The sequence below is a fragment of the Somniosus microcephalus genome, chromosome 9 (genome assembly GCF_052327205.1).
Source record: "Somniosus microcephalus isolate GS21.2 chromosome 9, FLI_Smic_1.0, whole genome shotgun sequence".
Classification (NCBI taxonomy): domain Eukaryota; kingdom Metazoa; phylum Chordata; class Chondrichthyes; order Squaliformes; family Somniosidae; genus Somniosus; species Somniosus microcephalus.
In genome coordinates this window covers 15,350,137-15,360,804 of record NC_140995.1, presented here as the reverse complement: position 1 = coordinate 15,360,804, position 10,668 = coordinate 15,350,137, and the positions used below count along the sequence as shown (strand labels likewise).

At 45.7% G+C, this 10,668-nt stretch overlaps 1 long non-coding RNA gene across 1 annotated transcript; it reads right to left on the bottom strand.

Annotated features, from left to right (window-relative positions):
• Nucleotides 1-8,648: 8,648 nt before the first annotated feature.
• LOC147112271 (uncharacterized) lies at nt 8,649-9,581 on the bottom strand. The gene is made up of 2 exons (XR_015079648.1): nt 9,432-9,581; nt 8,649-8,851 (listed from the first exon to the last, which is right to left on the bottom strand). It is a non-coding gene; the product is annotated as an uncharacterized LOC147112271 (long non-coding RNA).
• Nucleotides 9,582-10,668: the final 1,087 nt, after the last annotated feature.

Genomic DNA, 10,668 nt, shown 5'->3' with positions numbered 1-10,668 from the left:
GCCCGTGCCCTAACTCGCACCAAGCCCCGTTTGCCCATCACCCCTGTGCTCGCTGACCTACATTGGCTCCCGGTTAAGCAGCGCCTCAATTTCAAAATTCTCATCCTTGTTTTCAAATCCCTCCATGGCCTCGCCCCTTCCTATCTCTGTAATCTCCTCCAGCCCCACAACCCCCTGAGGTATCTGCGCTCCTATAATTCTGCCCTCTTGAGCATCCCTGATTATAATCGCTCAACCATTGGCGGCCGTGCCTTCTGTTGCCTAGGCCCTAAGCTCTGGAATTCCCTGCCTAAACCTCTCCGACTCGCTACCTCTCTTTCCTCCTTTAAGACGCTCCTTAAAACCTACCTCTTTGACCTGCCCTAATTTCTCCTTATCTGGCTTGGGGTCAAATTTTTTGTCATTGAGTACAAGAATACTTTGAAGCGCTATTCTGAGCTCCTTGATTTGCCTCTATCCTCGCTGCGCCATATTCGCATCCGTTTCCCAGTAAATGTTGTGGTAATGTCGTCACTGGAGGATTGGGGTACGTAACGGATTAACTTATGGCACTCGTTACCAATGTTACCCCTGCAGGAAATACCAAGCCTATGCTTTTAACTGCTACTCTATCGGGTCAGCTAAAGTTATCTGCTGTGCGTTTCCGTGGTAACCTTTTCTCTGTGCAGTAGCTTTTGAAATGAATTAAAACATTTTGTTATCTTTTTAAAAAATACTATTGCATTACTTTTTTCTTATTCGTTTATGGGATGTGGGCGTCGCTGGCAAGGCTAGCATTTATTGCCCATCCCTAGTTTCCCTTGAGAAGGTGGTGGTGAGCCACCTTCTTGAACCGCTGCAGTCCGTGTGGTGAAGGTACTCCCACAGTGCTGTTAGGGAGGGAGTTCCAGGATTTTGACCCGGCGACGATGAAGGATCGGCGATATACTTCTAAGACAGGATGGTGTGTGACTTGGAGGGGAACTTGGAGGTGGTTGTGTTCCCATGCGCCTGCTGCCCTTGTCCTTCTAGGTGGAAGAGGTCGCGGGTTTGTGAGGTGCTGCCGAAGAAGCCTTGGCGAGTTGCTGCAGTGCATCTTGTAGATGGTACACACTGCAGCCACGGTACGCCGGTGGTGGAGGGAGTGAATGTTTAAGGTGGTGGATGGGGTGCCAATCAAGTGGGCTGCTTTGTCCTGGATGGTGTTGAGCTTCTTGAGTGTTGTTGGAGCTGCACTCATCCAGGCAAGTGGAGAGTTTTCCATCACACTCCTGACTTGTGCCTTGTAGATGGTGGAAAGGTTTTGGGGAGTCAGGAGGTGAGACACTCGCCGCAGAATACCCAGCCTCTGACCTGCTCTTGTAGCCAAAGTATTTATCTGGCTGGTCCAGTTAAGTTTCTGGTCAATGGTGACCCCCCAGGATGTTGATGGTGGGGGATTCGGCGATGGTAATGCCGTTGAATGTCAAGGGGCGATGGTTAGACTCTCGCTTGTTGGAGATAGTCATTTCCTGGCACTTGTGTGGCGCGAATGTTACCTACTACAAGGGCTCATCTGATTTCAAAAACTGATCTACACGTAAATTACTTGCAAATATTGAAAACATCTGCTATTATTTGTTGTAGTGAAAATTGCTGAGATTCAAAATATGTTTCTTTAATGAAAAACACTTGTAGAATAATAATTCAAAATTCATAACATAACTGAAAATGCTGTGGGAAGAAACAGCAAGTCCATTAGCACCTATGAAAAGAAAAATATAGGTTAATATTTTGTCTGTAGGCCTTTCATCAGAACTGATGTACACTGACCAAAATAAGGAGAGGCGGGAACAATGAATAGGTGCAGTGCAAATATCCTAATTACCAGCACTAAGAAGTAATGGGTTTAGTAACTCGTTAGCATGTAGTTAAAACTGGAAAGGGGTAAAAAAAAGTGATGGATAATTTGCAAAGGTCACCTCAGTCAGATTGTGAAAAGGCATTAGAAATTCAGATTCGGTTTTTGTCTTCACGCTGTTTTTTGGTCGTGACAGAGAGGGCATGCACTTCTTTAAAACGCCCCTTTACAGTAAAGCTGCAAATTAAGACGTGCTTCTAATGACAGACCCTTCCTGACCTCAGCTCTACACGGTGCAGATTAAGCAGGCTTGCTCTAGCGCACATTTAAAAAGCTACCCGCCTCAGCGCCAATTAAGCTTTGTCCTGATGGGACTGTGTTCTGGGCAAACGGTCCTTCTTTACCTCAGTGCTTTTTTGAAATTTGTCACAGTGGCAGATCCCTTGCAACTATTGACACAATCCCAGAGATCCTGGGGGGCAAAATTGGGCTCTGTAGCGCCCGTTCTTTTTTGGGGGGGTGCTACGCGGTCCCTTGAACTATGAAAATGCCGTCTGCGACGCACGCACACACTTCCGACGGGAAGTGCGCCGGACGCCATATTTGTAAAGGGGTTATTGCGCGCACACCTAACGACCACCGGCAGCATGCAGAGCAGACAGATCATGATGTCAAGCAGCATCTAACACTGATTTGATGCCAGCGCTGCCAGTTTGGAGCTCCACGCTCCAGCCTAAGCCTCCTCTTTACCTCACAAAGCTGAACATGACATTAAACGGCATGAAGGAGCCCCCACCAGCGCTATTTAAAGGGATCATGAACATCCCATCCACCATATTAAACATTCACTCCCTCCACCACTGGCGTACCATGGCTGCAGTGTGTACCATCTACAAGATGCACAGCAGCAACTCGCCAAGGCTTCTTCGGCAGCACCTCCCAAACCCGCGACCTCTTCCACCCAGAAGGACAAGGGCAGCAGGCGCATGGGAACACCACCACCTCCAAGTTCCCCTCCAAGTCACACACAATCCTGATTTAGAAGTATATCGCTGTTCCTTCATCGTCGCTGGGTCAATATCCTGGAAAGCCCTCCCTAACAGCACCGTGGGAGTACCTTCACCACACGGACTGCAGCGGTTCAAGAAGGCGGCTCACCGCCACCTTCTCAAGGGCAATTAGGGATGGGCAATAAATGCTGGCCTTGCCAGCGACGCCCACATCCCATAAACGAATTTAAAAAAAACTTACATGTTAGCTGCTGGATTATTTCTTCTGGCTGTTGCTGCAATACTATGCATTTTGGGTGCTTTTCCATACTTGTCTAAAGTTTCAGTAGTCTACATTGAGTGGTCTGGTGCTGAAGTACTTGTCTGGTGACTTAAAGGCCTGTGCACAAACAAGTTGCTTCCAGACATGGGGGCATAGGAGGGCTTTCTCTTGCCATTGAGCATGACTGGGAGAATGAGCAGAGGCCACGTAGGGCAGGACAAGCTGCGAGGAGGAGGGGGAAGTGGTGATGGAGGCGGAGGAGGAGGAAGAGGAGGAGCTGGAAGAGGAAGGGAGGCTGCAACCCAAGCTGCTCCTTTCTGTCCAGGCTCTATGTGACTCTCCTCTGTAACTGACCATCACATGGTCAATTTCCCATCATGCAAAAAATAAGTCAACACAAAATTTATATTCCAATCCAAATTTATAAATTAAATCATGCCATAGTGCATACAAAAATAAACTAATCACCCTTGTGCCTTCCCTTAGTGCCTCTTCTGTGTGCCTTTGCCTGTCCTAGTGCTCCGACTATGTGCTTCCCCAGTGGCTGCAGCATGGGTGGTGGAAGGCTGCTGACCTTCAGTGGGCCTTGGAGGACGACCTCGAGCAGCTCTGGGCCTAGAAGGCCTGGCTTCAGCCTGCATCATCTCGGCCTGGACTGCAGCAGTCTGGGCTGGCTGGCTGACAGGCAACAGCAAGGGCACTGGCGGAGTGGCAGGGGTGGGAGTACGAACGCTGTCATCCTGAGAGAGGACAGCAGGCTCATACTCCATGGAGCCGCTGCCACTCCCCTCGGGGCGGCGTCTCAGCAACCCTAGTAATCTGTTGGAGGACAGATTGTTGGAGTGCTGTGACGTCCTGGAAGCCCCTTTGCACACTGGTATCCAGGGCCATGATGACAGCAGTCTGAGCTTCCACTGCAGCACTCAGATGTTGGGTGGAAGCTGCTTGTGCTGCAATGGAAACTGAGACATCGGCCGCCAGACGCTGCATCATGGTTGGCTCCACAGGTGTGTTGAGGGAGGTGGCCACCTGTTCCATGTTGGAAAGGGTGGGCTCCAAGTTCTTCGCAAAGCCCTGTGCCAAGTTGGTGCCCGGCTCCTCCATGCTCCTTGACATTGAATGCAGGCTTTCCAGCAGGCTTCCCAGTGCACCAAGCATTTGGGTGTGTACACCCATCAGCCTTCTTCTGTTGCCTGGCCCATTGAAGCCATCATCTGAGCCGTCTGCAGCAGAACTAATGTGCGACCTCGCCCTCTGGTGAGCTGGCACCTGCGTTATCCTTTCCCCCAGCACTGGCTCCAGCGCATTTGTGCCCGGTGTCTCACCACGTGCAGATCCTGTCTCTAAGCTATCCTCAAAATTACGCGCCACAGCACAATATTCAGAATGATCTCAGCACCACCAGCAGCCAAAATGCACCTCCCCTTTAAGAAAGAAAGACGTGCATTTATACAGCACCTTTCACGATCACCGGGCATCCCCAAGCGCTTTACAGCCAATGAAGTACTTTTGAAGTGTAGTCACTATTGTAATGTAAGAGGTGCAGGCTAGCTTTAAGTAGTCTGAGCACTTATGATATTGGACCCCCTACTAATCCATGCAACCAATGAACAGCACGGGAAGCTCTGTCTACAAGCTGAAATCATGAAAATGAGCAGGCAGCATGAAGTTGGCGTCTTGCCTGTGGTGCAATCAACGGGTGCGGGTTATTCATGTGTTGCAATCCCTGCACCCATTTTCGGGGATTATCCAATTTAATTCCTCCCCCTGAAGGGATATTTACTAGTCCTAGCCCCTTTAGGGCTACCCCGGATCAGGCGTATTTCTCAGACGTTCACTTTCAACGAAAGTTTCAGGTAGCCGAATCCTAAAGACGCTTAATTGGGTAAAAAGGTCCGAACTATCTCTCCCTAAAGGAAAGGAACAACCGGAGAATGTTACCATCCTCCAGATAGCGCTTTTAATAAGTTTAGCTAGACTGTAATGTCCCGGATATTATGAGGGTCCGAAAATCTCCCTCAGAATTCTGCAACTCTTCACCAAAGAGTGTACAGAGATTGAGTTCACAAGTTTTTGATACAGAAGACTTGTGAGACAATTCTAAAAATATATAGAGATTTATTAAAAGAACCGACGTGCAATTTACAGTTGGTGAATCAGTCAATCGCAACATTAACAGTTCTAAAAAGAGAAAAAATACTATCTTATTATTAACAGAGAATCTTACTTTTAAATCTTAACTTCGCTACAGTATTACAGTTCTTAAATTTTCTATACAGGATATCCATCAATATCAAATACCTTTGATCCCCGAGGCACAAAGTGTTGGAGACTACAGAGTCGCCTCTGTAGCTGAGAATCGCTTTGCCCGATTAAAGGGAGTCTGATATCCCATTTGAAACTTCAATATTTTTACCCTTTTCCAGTTGTATTTCCTTTAAGGTTTTCTGCTGATGCAAGTTAATTATCCCTATTCATCTTTCTGCCAACCTCTGCAATTCTTACTGCCACATCAGCTTGTAATATTCCAGAATCTTGTCGCAGCTCTAGGTGTTCTGAGTTTACCATATAGAACAGTGTGAAAGGCAGGTGTTCCTTATTTTATGTCATCTTTACGAGGGCAGATGTTCCTTATTTTATGTGCCATCTTTACGAAGTTTAAATTAAAACACCTTATCCAGGGTGAACCATTGTTTTTGTTCCCAAAAGGTAAACCTGTCAGAGCCATGCACCTTCTGTTTCAATAAGGTTATTTATTCAAGGTCAACAACTGTCTGATCTCAATAGCCAGAATTCTTTCATAGCTATTTCATCATTAGGTTTCTAAATTTCCAAACCCAGTTTGTCATGTTTTAATAAAGCCAGAATTATTTCATAAGATAGTGGCCCTGAAATTAGGATCGGGAGCTTGCCGCGCGTGCAAGCCCCCGATGTGCACTCACCCTGCGCGCTGGCATCTGAAGCCCGGGCCTGCTTGCATTTCCTGTCACTGGCCCGGTTCAGATGTCGGCGCGATGTGCTTACCTGATCCAGCGGCGTAGTTAGTGCGATGTGCCGGCTGGGATCAGGTGAGCACTCTGCAGCCAATCAGGGGAGGGGAAACTTCATTCATGAGTTTGAGAGTAAGAACTGTCAAACTCATGAAAAGTATGGGCTGCCAAAACACTACTTATACTTTAAATAAAATTTTAAAAGACATCCCACTGATTATATTAACTATAAATAAGTTTAAAAAAATATTTTAAACAATTAATCAAATTTTTGAGAAAAAAATAAAATAAAAAATAAGGTCTAAAACTAAACTTACCTTACTGTAAATTCTTTAAAAATAATAAACCTGTGGAAATTTTTTTTCTAAATTGTACCAAAAGACCACTTACCTGCAAAACTAAATACTTATGTCTAGTTTTTCCATGCGTAAAAACTGGAGGCCTTTGCACTCGGGCAACTCTGGAAAAAAAAACGGAATTTCTGCGCGCACGCGCTGCATCACAAGTCGCAAACGTTCTGCCTCTTAACCCCTTGGGTCAGAGGACAGGAAATGCCGGTTTTCAGCGCATGCGCTGTGCATGCTGAAAACCGGCAATTCCTCCGGTCACACGCGTGAGTACCCCGTCCGTACTCACACGTTGTGCCCGGAATTACTGGGCCAGTGTATTTTTCTGAATAGGTTATATGGCTTATTCCTTCACACCCCCTCCCCGTCTTAACTTAGGAAGAAATTGGGGGTGATTTTAACTTCAGCCGTCAATGGAAAGGAAAATCAGGTTGGTGTACAACAGATGGCCGATCCGCAACTGTCAGTTTTACTCCCACGCCGCTATTACAAATTACCCCCACAGTGTCCAGGCAGCCCAGTCTGAAAAACTATCCTTTACACTAGAAAGTTAATAAAGTTGAGACAGATGTCTGCTTATAGCATACAAATTGCATTTCTTATGACACATTCCCTGGTTGGAGATAAGGAAACATTAATGATAGGAACATCAGATTCTGCTCAGATCAATGCGATCAGGATAGAATCCAACTAATCGTGGACATGGAGGTTAAGATTGACTGTCTGTACAGATTGTCCATCAATATAGTTATCACCAATGACAGGTGCAGGCAGGGCTTTGTTTACTTGCAGTATTTATCTCTTCGAACTGTATCACACCGAAATACAACATTACAAGATGCACCTTTTAATCCATCTTGACTTGATAGAAATCCCTTTTGTCTTTTGTACTTTAGCACATGGTGCCACACAGCCATGCTCCGGGAAGCTTAAAATGAATCTGTCATGTCACCAATATACAGGAGTATTGATATCCATTAATGGATCACCAGCAATTGTTGGGAACGAGTGAAATCTACATGCTGCATTTCTTGAATATTTTGACATCGCAACTTATGCAGCACACATGATTACATTGGATTAAATGGATTGTCACTGTTGAGAAATTTCAGAGGTTATTGTTGATGACGATACCTTTTAGTACGTGATTTATTTTTGGCTTGGAGCCTACGTGCAATAATTCACTGTCTACAGATAATATCGTTAATTTCAAATGCTTGGAAATGCTCTAATGGAATCGACGTGATTGGTAGATTTATTTGCTCCTGTCATGATTAAGACTACCTACAAACTAATAGCGACTTGCCCACATTACCTGCCCACATTAGATAATACTGAGAAACATTTTTATATTTGTTTTTCCAGCAATGAATGACAATGAAATGATACCATCTGTTTTTGTTCAATGCAAATTTCGGCAACTTCTTTTTCATTGAGCAGACTCCCCACACCCAGAGCAGCAGAGTTGAATAAGAAGGAGGCCAACACATTAAAAAAATATATTAAATAACTCACCCTGCCTAACAGTGCTGCAAGTGAGTAACGTGCTGGTGCCTCTTGCGTCCAGCATTGCTATGGCTGGCATTGTACAATGTAAAACATCCCCACAATGTCTGAAAAAACTAGTGTCTAGTCACGGGCCATGGAGTACAATCAATAATTTTGAAATGTCTTTGTACGTCTATCTGTTTTCACTATTTTATAAGCTTGGATTTTAGCCCAGTTTGCCTGGTGCATTTGAGCTGGGCGGGTTACATAGAATTACATAGAATGTACAGCACAGAAACAGGCCATTCGGCCCAACTGGTCCATGTTTATGCTCCACAGGGGCCCCCTCCCACATGTTTATGCTCCACAGGGGCCCCCTCCCACCCCTCTTCATCTCACCCTATCAGCATATCCTTCTATTCCCTTCTCCCGCATGTGTTTATCCAGCTTCCAGTTAAATGCTATGTTATTCGCCTCAATTATTCCTTGTGGTTCACACGGCGATGCCGACCCTCGCTATTTTTTTCTCACCTGAAATCGGGCAGGGCAGGGCTGCCCGCCCAAGGGAGGCAGGCAGGGGCCTGCTTTGCATTCAGGTGTCGCAGCCTAATGATGTCATCAGTGCCATGACACAATCTGAACTCAGAAATTCAGGAGGCCCCACACCGGGACCAATCCCGGCAGCCAGACCCGGCGGGAGTCAGCAGAGGGGTCAGAAGAAAAGACAAAATATTTTTAATTGACTTCTCTGAGGGTTTATTGTGGGGTCCAAGCCAAGGTGCTTTGGTTTGCTGAGGAGGCCTCCTCCTTCCGTTTCCAGGGAAGAGGAGCTCCTGACGTCCTCTAACTCCCTCAACAAGAGCATGGAGGGAGCCCTCATTGAACCTGGGTGCAGCCTTAGTTTTTGGGGCTGCCGCTCCTGCAGCTCCCAGCACCTTTAAGAGAAAAAAGCATTAATATTATTAAGCCAATGATTGGAACACATCTGACATCTTTTTCATTTCATAGTCAAATAATAAAGTCAAAAAAATCATAAATCTCTTTCTGGAATAATATGACCAGCAATATCATTCATTAAATTTTGCTCAGATCAGACGCTGTCAGCTCCCCTTTCAAGGTAATAAAGCACCAAGCCATCCCAGTGACATTTGTATGCAAAGGGGACGTGGCCCCTTTAAATTTTCAAACAAACAACGCGTCATCAGATGCGAGAACCTGACATCCTCCGAGCAATTGCCTGGAGGGACCCGCACGTCGGCCGTAACGAGGCCAATGAAGCCAAAATCGGAAGTGCTGGGAGGCGGCAGCCGGGGGTGCAGGTCCGAAAGCTGCCGAGCAGCGGGCCCGCCCTCAACCCGCCTCCATTAGTAAAATCGAGCCCCATGTGTCTGCGTCACACACAATAATAGACAGATTCTGAAGTAATACACATGCATATATTCAGTGCATGTCAAATGTATTCATATGCTTTGCATATATATTTCCCAGTTCGTATCTCAAACTGAGGCTACTGACCTATACATTATTATAGGCCCAGAAATTCGGGTCCCAACGCGTGAGTACGGACGGAGTACCCACGCGTGGACCCGATGGAAGTGCCGGTTTCTTGCATGCACAGCGCATGCGCGGGAAAACGGCACTTCCGGTCCCCTGAACGAAGGGGTTAAGAGGTGAAACGCGTGCGACGTATGAGGCAGTGCGTGCGCGTTGAACTTCCGGTTTTTTGACAGGTTTGCCCGTGCGTGAAGGCCTGCACTTTTTGCACATTTAAAAACCAGAACTTAGTTTAAAAGGTAAGTGGTCTATTAATTAAAGTTAGAATTTTTTTTCCACAGGTTTATTATTCTTAAAGACTTTACAGTAAGGTAAGTGTATTTTTAGATCTGATTTAAAAAAAAATTATTTTTTCAAAAATTTGATTAATTGTTTAAATTAGTTTTTTACAGTTATTAATAGTTCATTTAATTAGTGGGATTTTTAAAAACTTTTATTTGAAGTTTAAGTACTGTTTTGGGCGCCCGGAGTTTTCATGAGTTTGACAGTTCTTACTATCAAACTCATGAATGAACTTTTGCAACCTCCGATTGGTTGCCCAGTGCTCACGTGATCCCAGCTGGCTCATCGAACTAACTACGCCACTGGATCACGCAAGCACAGCGCGCCGGGAGCTGCAGCGGGCCACAGACCGGAAATGCACGCAGGGCCAGGCATCAACGGCCGGCGCGCTAGGTAAGACCCGAATTTCTGGGCCATTTTATGTTGTTAAATATATTTCTTATATATGCTTGAGGATCTTGAATGGAATAGATTATCTCCCTCCCTCATGACAGAAATTCTTTAAAGAATCAACATACCCCTACTTGCAGAAGTAATTTCTGAAATTCATGCCTTCTGCATCAGTTGCTAAGCAAAAACCACTGGCAACTGAAACGGGGCAATATCCCCAACACTGGCTAAAGGAGGACAACAGCAAGGTAATAATGATCACGCAAGAAAAAACAAAAACCAATAGCAAAGGCCAAGCATAATTCCGAGGCAAAGATATACCAGAGTGGAAAAGGTATAAATTCCCTCAGGCATCCTCAGTGCAACGAGGGAAGGAGATGGGATGAGTTAAGAAGGGGGGAAATAATGCTGAGCATAAGAATTAGGATTTTAAAAAATATTTTATCCCAACGTTCCTCTGCATTCACCCATGTGTATGTACAGTTCCTTTGGCCGTTCTCCGGTACCTGGTGTGAACCTAGACAGT